Raw genomic sequence first — 16,003 nt, 5'->3', positions numbered from 1 at the left:
TCTCACCTACCGGCTATCATCCTTATTTATTTGCAACAGCAAACAGCAGCATAACGTCCTTTCCGAACTTGAGGAGCCGCCTCCCCACTGCCGATAAGAGCGATCTACGACGACCTTGCCGGGGTTTTTCTGCTGTTGCTGACTTGGCTAGTCAGTTGTTGGCTCCAACCCGTCGCCATCACTTTTGGCCACAGCTATATATTCTATATAGTCGTGCTTTCGGCTGCCTCGTCCGGAACAAAATCGTTATCATCAGCTAGTGAATCTAATAACTGGCCTCTAACCGGTGTCACTTGAGCATTAAGCTGTTCAGGCACCGCTGACATTACTTGGATCGTAGTCGTCGCTGGCTCAATCCCGTCGCCATCACTTTTGGCCATAGATATTATAGTCATACTTTCGGCTGCCTCGTCCGGAACAAAACCATTATCATCGGCTAGTGCAACGAACAGCTGGATTCTAACCGGTGTCACGTGAGAATCTAGGGAACAAATGCAGTTTAGTTGCCACGCGATTTTATTCGATTATTTTTTTCCCAAAATGTGTGTTTAAAGCACTGAATACAAATGTCTAATTAAAAAATTCTCGCATTTTTTTACTTAAAAAGTTATATAGATAAGAACATCGAAAAAACTTTTTGATTTTTTTTTAAATTGTATGTTTTTTATGATAGATGGAAACATGCAAATACATTTTGATTATCGTATTTGCTGTTTAAAAACTCGTAAATTAAAACCAAAATTTACACAGTATCACAGCTTGATATCACAATATCCCTCGGCAGTGACTATATGCGTGTATCGTCACTCGTCGCTACGCTTCTCGGCGCCGTCGCTCCGCTCCACAAATCGAAAATATCCTTCAACTTGTTATGCAAAACCACCTCAAGTAGGTAACAGGGACAAAACAATTATGGATATGTGAAAATTTAAGTAAAAATATTATTTTGCTTGCGCAGTGACTACGCGTGTATCGGCATTCGGCACTCGTCGCTATACGTTCCTCGGCGCAGTCGCTCCGCTCCGCAAATCGAAAATATCCCTCGACTTGTTATGCAAAACCACCTCATGTAGGACACATTGGTCACAGAATATTAATCTACATTTTTCATTAAAACTACTTTAGATATTATAAAAAAACCATAATTAATAAGAGGCGACAAACCAATACGAAAACGTAAGAAAACAAAGTGCATGCGTAAATACGTAAAATCGTAAAAATTGGAAAAATATAACTTCCAAAATAATAATTTGCGAGAATTTTTGAATTAGACTTTTATATTCAGTGCTTTATAACACACATTTTGGGGGAATAAAAATCGAAAAAACTGGTGGGAACTAAACTGCATTAATTATACCTTCGAATCTTCTTCATTCGGACACAGAGATAGGGGCGGTACATTTAACGACTTCTGAATGGCCGCTATACCAGTAAGTCTTCGGTGAAATCGTCTAACACCTTGGAATCCGCTGAAGTCAATGTCGTCGTCGTCGGTTGTTAGTCACGAAACTCACTGATAGCACATACAATTTTTGGCCTCACGGTCAGTTTAGGGTCGTCTACTGTGTCATCTTTCGTCGTCCGCCATGTATGCGTTGTCTGTCGATGGATTATTGCACTCGCTATATAGGCGAGGAACTCACACTCCTGAAAGCTTCCAGTAGAATGTTTGTCATTCGGGCACAGGGATAGTAGTGGCGCTAAATCTAACGTCCTCTGATCGGCCTCCACTTGCAAGTCTTCAGGATGTCGTCGCCGACGGTTGTTGGTCACAGGGCTCAGCGTTACAGACAATTTTCGGCTCTACGGTCTGCGTAGGGTCGTCCGCTGTATATGCTCCGTCATCTGCCACGTAAGCGTTGTCTTCCGACGGATATCCGTTATGGGTGCGGAACTCGGAATTCTGCAAACTCCCAACAGCCGGACTATTCTTGTGACTCGTCTTGACGTAGCGATGTTGTTTTGTAAAACTTTTTTTGATTTTTTATGATGTTGACTTCCTCAAAGATTTTTTACCTTACGCAAAGTTCGAACAATTATTAAACTCTAAGATATAAGTAATACATTCAGAAATTAATTATTAAATTATATTTATGTTAAAGAAATACTGTAATTCGAGAATTAGTGGTTCGTCACGAAATATAAACTGATTCAAAATATGTAATCGGTCGTATGAATAAACATCCAAACAAATATCTCCCTGACAACAAAATAATATAATATTGTTCAAAATTTAAAATATAATATACTGCCAATTTATTTCCAAAGACATTACACATGTAAATATAAAATAAAATATATTAATTTTTTCAATATTTATGAACAATAATAATATAAAAGTGAGCTATTACTTATTATTTTAAAAATTAATAAATACATGCACGTGATTTTACTTACATTGACGTCGAAGAGGTTGCTTTTAAGTGTTGCCAGGTTTCTTTTTATTCGAAGATATTTTTTAGACATGTAGACCACTGAGTGCTTTAGATTTCACAGGCCGGCATATTGTTGTAATAATTTGAATTGGTCTATTAAGATTTAATATTGATAGCGAATAACTATTATTTAAAATTTTAAACTGATCACCGTTTTTAAAAACACATAAATCACAGTCAAGTTATTGTTGTGAATGTATATTGGATTTAATCAATATTAAGTATTTTATTATAGAATATGTTTTCGTTTTCGTATACATTTAGGTAATAGCGTTTGAGTTGGCTCGTAAAATAAAATATGACATGAGTGATACAATAAGCAAATTAAATTATCAATGAAGCACGGGACGTGAATATATAATAATATTATAGATATTGCAATATTTCTATATATTGCAGGTCATGCAGGGCACACTTCGGATCAAAAAACCAAATAAAATACACTATTGGAAAGGTAGGTAAATTGTTTTCTAACTTAATTTTCTATAAATCCATTGATATTTGTAGTACCTAACTCATATAGGCGCAAATAGCGTTTGAGATTTGGGGGTGAGGTGGCGAGCTGAATCCCCAGTATAATAACATTGAATAAGCTTAAAATAATGTTTGGAAATATTTGGAGCGGGGGAGGGGGCTTAGCTTCTAAAGTTCCACCTCATATTTGCGCCTATGACCTATGGTTATAGCTTAATCAAACCAAATTAATTTTAATGCTGATGCCTCTAAGTCGAACGTAACAAATATCTAAATAACTATAATATACGTTTCGTAAATGTAAAGAGGGATATGTGGGGAGCAAAACTTTTCACGGCTTAGGTACCGTATGTTAGGTAACCATAGAGGACAAACCACTAATCGAAAGCATTTAATATAGTGTTTTGCACTCTTCTGTTTTTCCTATTTAAGAATCCGATTTCTATAGTTATGTTATAGGTACACTTCTATTGTAATGACAATAGATCGATGTTCGTTTGATCGAAAATAGATTAAAAAAAAAAACATTTTTACAATTTTAGTCGTAACGGTGACTCGTTTAAGCCATTCGTTTGAACGTATTTTTTTCTTTGCTAATAATGATATGCATTCAATTTCATTGCAAATAAATACGCTTTTGTTTGTATATCGACGGTGATACGTTTTGTATACAATCGTTTTTAAGATGTTGACATAGGGAAACAAGGTTTTCTACTTTTAACAACTTCCTGCCATTATCCGCAAGCACTATACATTTATACTGTATATATATACAACTATACAAGTGAAGTGAAAGTCCTTTTCGGGATGCATTTGAATATTAATTAAGCGTACATAATTATTCGATGTCTCAGAAAAAACAATCCTTTTTTCGTATTTATGTTACAATACACATTATAATATTATATCCATATACTCGATAAACTCATATGTTTAGCATAGGGGAAGAGAATGCGTGAAAAATTGTCGAATGTGTTGTATGATCGTCATCGATTTAACTGCTCCGGGCTATAGGAGAAAATATTTTTATCACACAGTAATTCACAGGCTGTTTTGGTTTTTAAAATCTAAAACATCGTGTATCCACTCATATACTGAAAGCGTTTTAAATTTAATATACATTACGGTTTTGATTTTACTTAAGATTTGTTGTAACTGATTATAATATATTATTAGTTCTGTTAGACATTTTTTGTTGTTATATACACAAATTAGCAGGCACTTACCAAAGCCGACATTTATTAATACATCATTCTGACTTTTTGTCCTAAACTATGATCAAAATTATTGATTTATGAAAATCGTCAGCAGTTATTGATATAGCACTGGGAAAAAATGTAATAGGTAGGTACAGATTTAACAGATGACAATCAACAATACATATTTATTAATAAACAAAAATTATTGATTTTAGAATTATTTTGATTTGAAATGTAGATGCTTATTTATTGTTTCGATAATTATTGCGTCATAGTTAAAATTAAATTGACACATTATAACGTCATACTACATAATATATTTGTAATCCATGGCTCGAAAACTATCTAAAATGCCTTGTCCTCAATCAGTGCACTGGTCCACACCCAGTGGCAGCCTAGGGGTTCTCGACGCTATCGTCTCTGGTCGTGCGCAGTGCACACGCACTATATGTATGTGTGGAAGCATAATCGTCACGATGGCTACAATTTTATAATTTTTATAATGGTCTATAAATACACGTAATATGCATCATATCCGTTAACCGAATAACTGAATTATGTAATTTGTATCAACATTTTGATATTTTTGTATCTACCTACATAATTTGTAATGGAAAAAAATGTTTGATACACTATTTATAGTTGTGTGATTAAAAATTGGGTAATTTAAATAAATTAACCTATATTATAGTACTAAAAATAAATAGTAAATGTGGATGTAATTTTTGGGAGAATATATCAGTCATCGGTGTTCATAAATGATATTTTTTCGCTCATAAACTCAGGGCAGTCCGTATAGCTGAAAAGATTATTTTTAATGGGATTCGCGTGTAAAGAACCACCGTTAAAAAAAGTCGCATAATATTTTTGCTCATTATAAGTATTTGAATTTGCGTTCGTGGAAACTACAATAGAATTCCGTTTTGTATATATCGAAATTAATTGAAACTACTTGATATTATTGTTACTTCCGCATAATTTTCAACGCCATCGGGCAGCTCAAATGAAGTAATATATATATAGATATATAGATACGATACAGCATAATGTTCATGTTTAAAACGCACTATAAAGACGAGTTAAATACTTAAATATAATAAATAGGTTTGTTAGTTTGCGTAGGCACATGATATTATTTTATTTCAATTGATAATAATTGTTTGTATTATTGGGTTCTTGATACCTATACTTAAACATGAGAAAAACAAGTAAGACACCATCACGCGTACGGTCGAAGGATTTTCTATAATATTTTAGTTACTACAAATAGAAAAGAAGAAAACTTGACGTCTAAATAATATATAATAATACAATCGTGCGAGTCGTTGAGGTGGACGTAAAAAACAATATTAAGCCCGCCAGCGTTAATTACCAAAACAATTATATTTTATACGCATACGAATATATCATACGGCAAACATAATATAGTTTGATCGTAAAAAAATAATATTGTCGTGTTCTCTGTTTTCGTACCCTGGAGACCTGTTTGTGTATATTGCATTTTAAAATCAGGTCGGACTAGACCTATGGTTGGATTTAATATATAATATATAATAGGCGTAATATATAGGTATATACCACGGTTATTTTTCACGTGGCCGAACGTTTGCGGTTTTCAATTTTTAATTAATTTCGATTCGAACTTGTTCAATATTATATTCAACCCGAAGGTCTTACAATATATTATTTTTTATGTGGGTATACAACAGTTTGCCACGTTATTAAGTATATAATTAAGAGATTAGATTGACATTTTAATAAAAAATAAACACATATTTATATAAAAGTACCTATCATAATAATATTTATAATGCTTATTACTAAGATAAATTATGACTATATTATTTTATACAAATAATAAAAATCAGCAGAAAGCGGCTTAATCAAATTTTACATTAGAACTAAGTTTATTATATTAATTTGGTTAAGTGTCTGTATAGGAAAATATCTATACGTATGGAATATCGATTCAAATGTGATGTGTGTCATATTAATATGTAAAGTATGAGTGTTTTAAGTTTTTAGTGCAATATGTTATATGCATAAATGCATAATGGCGGTTTAGTACGTTATATAAATAAATATTACTATGGACCTAGCTAATCAGTCGACCAATGGAATTCGGATGTTAATTGTTGGGTAAAAGTAAAGGTATTAGTGATTTTTGGAATTTTTCATTATAGTTTTCTAGAAAATTAATCCATAAATGATAATATTTGTAGAAAAGAGGCAGTTCTAATACCTATGCATTACTATACATTTTCACATTTTTATACTTGTGCCAATAATTTGTATAGAAAAATCTATTTTGATTATTTAAAGAGCAATAAAATACAAAGAAATTTATCAACTTTAATTTGTAGATTGGATTATTTATTTGTTTTATATATGTTTTTGGGCTGGATAAAAAATGTCTGTCCATTACAATTGCTATGTAGGTTGCTCAGACCAAAAAAATAAATTGAGATTAAATAATTTATATCGATTAGTATTATAATTAGTTAAATCGATTAATCGTTAAATGATTATATCGATTATTTTCTTAACGATTTCACGTAGCGTATTTTGTATTACACTTGAAATGTCAACCAAACATTCACAAAGAAATAAATAGTATTTTGCTAACCGATTTCGCGTTATGTGTTTTGCGTTATGCAAAATTGAGTCCTACACTTACACACTATTTTACGTTTGAAGTAAAATGTTAAATATATTATATGACTCCTTAAAAACGAATGCAAATATTTATAATTTTGTTCGTAGTAATTATAATAATTGAATTATTTTTTATTGAAAAATGTAAATGTAATAAATGTATCTTTAAGAATCATGTTTTTAGTTTTCAAAAATTCAATAAGCAACATTTTTATTTTAATTATTCAATTTAACTGATATTAAAAAATATGTCGTTCGAATCGATTTGGAGTAGGTACCTAATACCCATATGTATTCATAATCAATGCTTGTACCTGTTCTAACATTATTTTTTTTATTTATGAAAGACTTTAACTATAGGTACATAATATTGGTACAACAACTATTAAACAGTGTAGGTATAATATAACATATAAATCATTCTACTGTGGTTTTAGTGATTGTACGTAGGTACATAATACGTTGTTATAAAAAAAAGGAAAATTATATATTGATTAAATTATATGAAAGTATAATTTTAAATTCTGAGTGGGGCGATGAATGTATAGGTTTATTATGATGTGTGTGGTTTTTTTATGACTTTTCTATTAGAAAAAAATGCTCGGATCATCAACTTCTTCTGATACCAAATTTAATCTAGTTTGTACTTTAGGGTCGAAGTAGAAATGTTACATTACTTTTTAAAATAATTGGGAATAACAAAAATATAATTTTAAATGTTAATTTCTGTTTTTTTTTGGTGACCATGTAAAAATGTTATATTACTTATACTTATATTTTATGAAATAATATTATATAATATATGTGATTTGTTTTTAATATCAATATAAATATAAATTAAATATCCTTGGAAATATTTGCTAAAAGACCGTTTACACGCATAATCGTTTTTCACCGTACCTACAAAGATGTATTGCTGCATTCAAACTTATTGTATCCATTAAAGTGACCTACTCAATGACGAGGTAGTGAGGTACACTCGACACCAATTTTACAGCACAAAGCTTACCTACTAGGCTGTTTTTTTTTCCCAATTATTTTGAATATTTAACATAGATACCACCATTTTTCGATACCTAGATCATTAGTGCACGCAGTGCAATATACATATTATATTATTGATTGGACCAGTTTTATTTTTGAATCAATTGTATTAATTATTGGATTGGGATGTCTGGAAACCCATTCAAAAACCACGTGCCTACGAAAAACCATCGAGGCATCGAAGTCTATTGCGATTTGAGTTTGTCCATCGAGTTCGGTTTGCACACGAACGCTGTACGTACCTAATTAAAATCAAATGATTAAAGCGCGTTGGTTTAGTAATAATAATAATAATAATTAATAATGATATTTAATACTTTCGTATGACTGCGTTTGCATATAACTAATATATAAAAAACTATATAATAATATAATATCTATATGTAACGTCGATGGCATTACGATTTACGAACCGTTGAACCCCGGCTGCAAACTCCGGGCACATGTATCGGTAATTACTACTTCTTCTTCTTACTACTATGAGTACTATTACTATTATTATTATTATTATTATTATTATTATATTCCATCGCCGACGTTACTGGTATACGACGGCCTCCGTGTGTATCTGCTTAATATTATTACGTGTCTAGTTCATTGGCGTAGAAAACCGGACAGGTGAACACAGAACGAGAGGAGAGGTAAGGTGAGTGGCGCGCCGAGCTCTCTCCGTCACCGACTGCAGTCAGTACTGCAGACATATTCGTGTCCGTCCGTTCGTCTGTCCGCGTGCGCGCACACGTCCGTCCTATGCCTGTATTGCGTGGTTATTAGTGGGTACTGGTATAATATTTTTACCCGCGTATACCGTGTTATTTGTACCAGGAGACGACGAGAAAAATTCACGTCCGCTTGATTTCTTACCGCGGGTTTTTTAGTTCCACAGTCTCTCGTGTCGAGTTCCCTAGTCTATGACCGTTTTTTATTTTTTGTTTTTTAGCGACCGCACGCTCAAGTGTCTAAGAGGTGTCCATATATAATAATAATAATGATAATATAACGTGTATTTGCCAATAATATATGACAATACGTGGTGTGTTTGTGTGTGCGTGTGACTTGGATACATAATATACATATAGTTTTGTTCGAGAAACGAACAATAAAGATATTATATTGACGGACGCGCGTGGTGGATCGACGACCAAATATAGCAAGGTAAGAGATTCACTCAAACGCAGAAAACCTATATAATTACGTTCATAATATATACCTACATGATCAAAAAATAATTTTTGTAATAGATTTATATGATTTTGACCAATGTATATGCACAATATAATACGCATGTAGGCATAATATCGGGTCACGGTATACGTTTTCCGTTTGATCGTCGTTTAGTTTAGAATCAATTAAATCGCTCGTCTTCGTAATATTTAATTTCGATACCTATAACAGAGGTACGACTGAACGAGTCGTGAATATAATATGTTAGGTCTCGAACAAAGCTACTGTTCGGTATGACGACTACGTATACGACGCCCGTGACTGTGTTTATGACTGTACCTCCGAACACTGCAAGAAATGGGTACCGCCCAAGGCGTGTTATTTGTGAGCCAAGGGGTAATTACAAACAAAACTGTGAAATTATATTAATATCCCCCACATGTTGAATGATATTATAGTATAGGAATACACGATAGAATGATAGGCCTAGCTATATAATATTATGTATATACCTATTATTTTCAAATTATATTGTTGTTAGCGGCCGTATTTTGATTTATATTTTATACGGAGACGGGGAGATCCCTGAACTCTTTATCCCCAAGTACGATAATTGCCTTGAAGTAGGAGGTGCAAACCGCATCGAGTTCAAGGTCGGACCACATATTATGTTATATGCATGTTAAATATTGTGTAGCCGTACAGGTATATAAAAATTATTGATAAAAGTAATAAATATTCCTATACCTACACTATATTGTATATATATATATATATATGTGTGTTATACAATATTACATCATATAAACGGTTCACCGCAAGACTTGTGAGTTGTGGCCCAAATATATTCGGGCGCGGTGTGTTCAGATTTCTTGAACACTCAACTCTGTAAAGTCGGGATTGCCTAAATATTATTTGTTCCTACCTATATTCATTTACAATAATATTGGGTGCATATTATTCTGGAGACGAAAGTTTTCCGAGCATCTACCGCAGTTATTACCTATATAATATTATATTCCAACGCGAAAGCGTCAAATTTGTGATTGGGAAGTGTCATCAATCGCGGCCTTCGATGACCGTATATGTATTTTGTGTATATACGTGAACGCGATGAGTCAATGCACTCAAAGTTATTAACACGCGTTTCGCCATTTATACATTTCTATATTTCATATGTATGTAATATATTTGTACATATAGAGGAAGTAGGAACCTTAATCGTTTCGATAAAATACTGTCGTCGACCCACCATGAGAGAATAATTTATTTTTTCAACTATAGTTGGTTTTCACGTAGGCGTTTAGAGAGAGGAAAAGAAAGAGAGACAGAGACAGAGACAAACGACTGTATAATTTTGCATTGTTTTAAAATGTATATATTGATTAATATAGATTACTAATTAGTAATTACTATATGTAGTACATATTGTAGAAGGTATTTGTATATTAAGTGTAAATAAGAAAAACGTGTATCAAGATTTAAACTCGGGATTATAAAAAATAAAAATAAATAATTTTTATAATTTAAGTATATTATAATATTTAAGTTGATAGTTGATAAATTGTTGGTTATTAGATCATAAGGACGTCCTCATAAATTGTTATTTATACGGACCAAGGTTTTTGAGAATGTGTTTACTATTGTCTATTAATACTTAAATATGTACTAAACTGTAAATAAAGGAAAATAAAAGAAAACTATTTGGATAGATATTTTCCTGTACATGCCAACTATGGTAAAAATTATTAAATTTTTCTTTTTATAATTCAAACAGTTTTTTTTTGTTGATATTTTTAAATTTAATTATTATGTTTGATTATTTAATATCTATATTTTCTTAAAATATAGTCATATATGTAGGTAAACGATTTGGACTTATCTCAATAATAATTTCTACTTGTACAAAGTGTGTTAAGCAATTTTGTCAGATATTAAATTTGTTTGGTAGGTCATTACATCCGATGTATTAAATATGATTGGATGCATCGTAATTCATAATTATGCGTACACCGACGAAGGTAATGCATTTAATATTTTAAGCAATAATAGTAGTGAAAAGGTTAAATATTTTTTAAATAGCTAATATCACGTAAAATCGTTTATAAATAATTGTATGATGAGAAAATATGAGGAAATTAAAAAGTGGTGTATTACAAATAAGTACATTTTTTGCATACGAATGTGTGAAAAATGAAGCTGGAATACTTAAAATTTTGATATTGGTTACGTATTTAGCGTCAATATAGATGTGTATTTGTACGCGTTGAACGTATATATAAATAAATTATACTGATTAACTGCGTAGGACGAGGTGTTACATTCCAATTCAATGTACAAAGATGAAAATTATAAGTATATAATATAGGTACCTAATAATGTTTACTTTAACTGTCAAAATTATTTTATATTCATGTAAACAGAACGATAATTTAAAAAAAACAAATTTAGGTTCACATATAATATAATATGATGGCTTAAAATTATTCGACCGAACTAAATACCAAACTCGTTTGCAAATTCGGAATTACGTGCAAGGTAATTTCTAATAATAATATAGTAATAAGTGTACAAGTTATAACTAAATTTGTGAAAAAAAAAAAGTTTTATTGGAGATCGATTGAGAAGATAATACTTAATACACTGCAGTAATGCAATTTCTTCGATGTGCCTTGTATCATAACTGTAAATGCCGATATGGCGATATAGATATATATTATATAATATTAAATAGCTATTGCAGAAAATCGTAATTTATTGTTGTAGACGGTCGGCAAGTGTTAAAAGTCGTGTACTGAAGACGCCGCGCGATGCCTTGACTGGCTGCAGTGTTATTATTATATGTTAAGGATTCTCAATCGTATACCATAATATCACGTAGGTATATACCTACATCGAATAAGAGTACTGAAATTTAAACTGTATCATTGGGGAGGTGTATTATGGCCCCAGCTGTTGTTTGTTCGTTATATTATTAGGTATATATTTTTTCCGTTAACACTTAATCGCGGTGTTTCTCAAGTTTAATATTTTTTTACGGAATCTTGCGAGACGGAGACAGAGTGAATTGTTGTCTACATGAAGGCGATCTGGAACCAGTTTTTTTAGCGCGTTCGCCCACTATTATATTGCAAGAAGCTCGAACCATTCTCTTAGTCCCCAAGTGTAGTTGTCCGTCGGTATCTGTCCGCGAGATGTATGTTTAATATTCGTGTATACCCGTGCAGTGTTTATCATAATATTATAATGCCGTAATACATGTGGGCGTTCCCTCTTCGGTCGGATCACGACCATGAATAACGAAATAAAAAAAAAAGACGTGTTATGTATGAAGAAAAAAAAATGGTATATTATGATAATAATATATATACATAGATATATGTAATATTATATCGGTATTTTTCATAGCAACTATATGTAGTCTGTATGGAAGGTGCAGGCGCCGTGGTGTGAAAATACGTCGTCAGTTATTTATTCAGACGGGAAAACACTGTAAAAAGCAAGGAATTGCCCGAAGAATTTTATGCGTTTCGACTTGACGAAACATAACATAATACGATATTATAACATTATAAGACGAGCGCGCGCGCGTGTGACTTTAGGTTACGTGGGATTTCAAATTTATATCGGAACGGGACTTTAAAACACCCATATACCGTATGGACGTGGACGCGAAGTCGTCGTGTGAGAAATCTTTGTACGTTTGAACGTATATAATATTATAGTTGGAGTTTTCGAGATTCTCGCGATAATGCGTAAAGAGAGAAGCTTTATAATTCTACCCAAAAAGAGAGAATATGGACATGAAAGGGGAATAATAAACGCGTGTACTCTGCAGCAATTGTTCGACTGATACTAACTATAAAAGTAAAAGGAAAATAATATTATCCTCTGTTTGATTCTTATATTAAATTGTTCACTTCTCCGATATAATATACCTGCACAATAAGTCAATATGTCATATATATTATGCTTTCGACAATGCCCAATGTCTATACACGAGTATAATACATATAGGTAGGTCTATAATTATATTTAGGCGACCACATTAGACCAAACTTCAGTGTTTCGACTCGCGGAGTGGGTCAGAAGGTTGCGGCTGAACTAAACTGCAACCACCGCTAATTTATAATGAGTTAGCTAAGAATCACAATTCAAAGAGCACTTTTATTAATTTATTATTGCTCCCGAGTACGTTTTATTATTTTTTACGCAATACGTAATGATGGCTGTAGGTGTATTCAGGTAGCCCATATATCCAGGTATAATAGGTGTACTATAATAATATACAAAAGTGGACAAGTTCATAAAAATAATTTACTCAAGTTGAGTTACTTGAACAGTTGAACACAAAATCGTTAAATTAGAAGTCATTAGTTAATAAATAATAAATAAAAATGTTTAAATTTTAAAGTTAATATAATATGAAAAATAATATTTTCAAAACCTTTTTAGTCTTAACTTGATGGATTATTTTTAAACCAACAGAAAAAATATAAGTTATTTCAACTAGTTTAGTTTTTAAGTTGATTAGAAAACTAACTAACTACATAATTAGGTTAAAAATCCTAACTAGTTAATGCCACCTTTGCAAATATATTAATTTACGCCACAACCTATCTATATACATATATGTAAAGGTATATATATCTATATATACATATAATGGGTGATTGTCGCAGATTTCATTAAAACGGTCGCGACGTCCCGTGAAATTCGGGTTGATTGTGTTTATGATCGACGTGCATAATATTATAAGCTATAATCTCAAGCACGAAATCTAAAATTAGTGGAAATGTGACGAGTATGTGCTGCAGAAGTGTCGATTTGATTTCACACCAGAACGCGTTCGCATAAATTAATATAGGTACTCGTATAATTATTGCCAATTTTTATTTATATGAAATGTAACGACATCCGTGTCTTAATCCATTTCCTTTACCGGTCAAAACTTTCGACGACACATAATATTAACCATTTAGTATACCTATACCTATATAAATCATGAAATAAAGTGTGGAAATTTGATTTCGTTATTCCTATACCGTTCCGGCCATACAACCGCGTATGTACTTATTTATGTTGTTTGACAAATCGTGTCGCGCAAAAATCATTTTAAAAGCATTTACCATACAATAACTGAATAACGCATGTCCGTATAAACAAGGTGTAGGTACACAAATAAAAACGTAAAAATGAATTTATTTTATGAAATGGTCGGCACACACCCGACAACATAAAACAATCGAATACATATTTTCATTACTCGATTTCATTGTTGTGTAGCATAATACCATATTGTAATATATATATATATATTTTTTAACCGTAATAGATGTAACGTAGAGACAGAGCGGCGGCTCGGCGGTCGTATAAAATACAATGCCACTTACCGAATTAAAACGAAAGTAGGTTCCCATCTATATAAATTTTTTGGCAAATAAATACTACAACCGCAACGTGAGTGCATTAATAATGTATATAATCGCCAGATTTATTCAATTGACATGCCCGATTTCTCTCCTTAGAATAATTTTACTATTATCGTCGCGAGGCATAACATTTTTTTTTTTTAAGCCAACGATACAGATATTTTATATATATATATATTTTCGAGGTTTTATATTTTTCATATTTCCTGTAGGTACATGTACACGGGTCGGAGCACCTCCAATTCATATGTTTGAGATCTATACACGATTACCTACTGTTAATCTTTTTTTTTCACTTTAGCGTCGATTTAATGTCAACATTAATAATATATAATATTATTTCCTCAATAAGTCTACACGTTGACCGCGGAACAATCATAACTACGCGTATGGGTGTATATAGTCTATAACACTGCAATATAGTATACCAGCTCGGTTAATAATGATATTCGAGGGGGGGGGGACAACAACACGATTATTCGTCCAGACATTTGTGGTCGATATCCAGTCGAGATAAATAGATCGATTTGCCAAGTACGGAGGCAGTCGCAGCTTTCCAAGGTCTGTTGAGATTTTGCGCATACATTCCATATACGATGCATATTATACACCTGAAGCAGTCGCAACACACGACACGCGTACATACACAGTACACACACACATAACCATTATAGTCACACGACTGTGACCAGGTTCTCGGTTATTAAACGACCCACAGGACCTTTGTACATATAATATAATAATACAGTACGTAAGAGCACGCGCCCCTCAACGTGTATAGTTACCACGAATTTCCTTCCGGTAAGGAAACACAATATACACAAAAACACACACGCGGCATATATCTACAATAAAGCGAATTTTAAGTGATTCGTGTCGCGAAATTCAGACCGTATATGAGACGTAATCACAATATTAATTATTAGAAAATAGGTCATTGTTTTCTTATGTGTGGAGTTATCGCCGCCGTCGAAATAACGTAGGTAGGCACTATAGGCACCTACCTACCTTTTTTATACATAAAATATAATTTCGTGATAGTATGGAATAAAACGCCGCTGCAGCAGTGTATGAAGTAAATAAACGTGGTCCGCAACACCACTGCTACGTTTTGTTGAAAAAATGCCAAAAATTAGAAACAGGACCACAATAATGGTCCTGCGCGGTATCGTTACGCACACACTTAAATACAATAGTCGGCGGAAAGTAATACTTGATAATACGTGAATTACTTTACAGGTACGTGTCTCACGTGCTTGTTTGATATTATTATATATTTATATTGTTGTATGTGAGAAAATTCAAGTCCGTCAAATAGATAATGATGACAAGTTAATTCGTCAAAGAAATATTTTTTCGGCGCATGATTTGTCATCGAATACGCACCGTGTACCTGTAGAATATAATATATATATTAGTGTTTAAATGTAAATGTTGACCACTTTATTTTCAAAAAAACTGTTACTTTTATTCGTTTTTTTCCTGATTGTCAAATGTCAATAACCATAATTATAAAATTATCGTCCGAACAACGATGGTAAAGTACCTAATACCATCGGATTTCTAACAGAACGTTAAATCAACCAATATACGTTCTGCT

General features: G+C 32.3%; 1 protein-coding gene across 2 annotated transcripts in view; it reads left to right on the top strand.

The window, feature by feature from the left end:
• The first annotated feature begins 8,479 nt into the window (after nt 1-8,479).
• The window catches only part of LOC100162220, a 98,707-nt gene continuing 91,183 nt past the window's right edge, over nt 8,480-16,003 (top strand). For both annotated transcript variants that reach the window (XM_008185116.3, XM_008185115.3), the window contains exon 1: nt 8,480-8,962. The gene's annotated coding sequence lies outside the window, so the exon portion shown is untranslated. The remainder of the gene's footprint in view (nt 8,963-16,003) is intronic.

Source organism: Acyrthosiphon pisum, chromosome A2 (assembly GCF_005508785.2).
Source record: "Acyrthosiphon pisum isolate AL4f chromosome A2, pea_aphid_22Mar2018_4r6ur, whole genome shotgun sequence".
NCBI classification, from domain to species: Eukaryota; Metazoa; Arthropoda; class Insecta; order Hemiptera; family Aphididae; genus Acyrthosiphon; species Acyrthosiphon pisum.
This window is presented reverse-complemented; position numbering and strand designations above follow the sequence as displayed.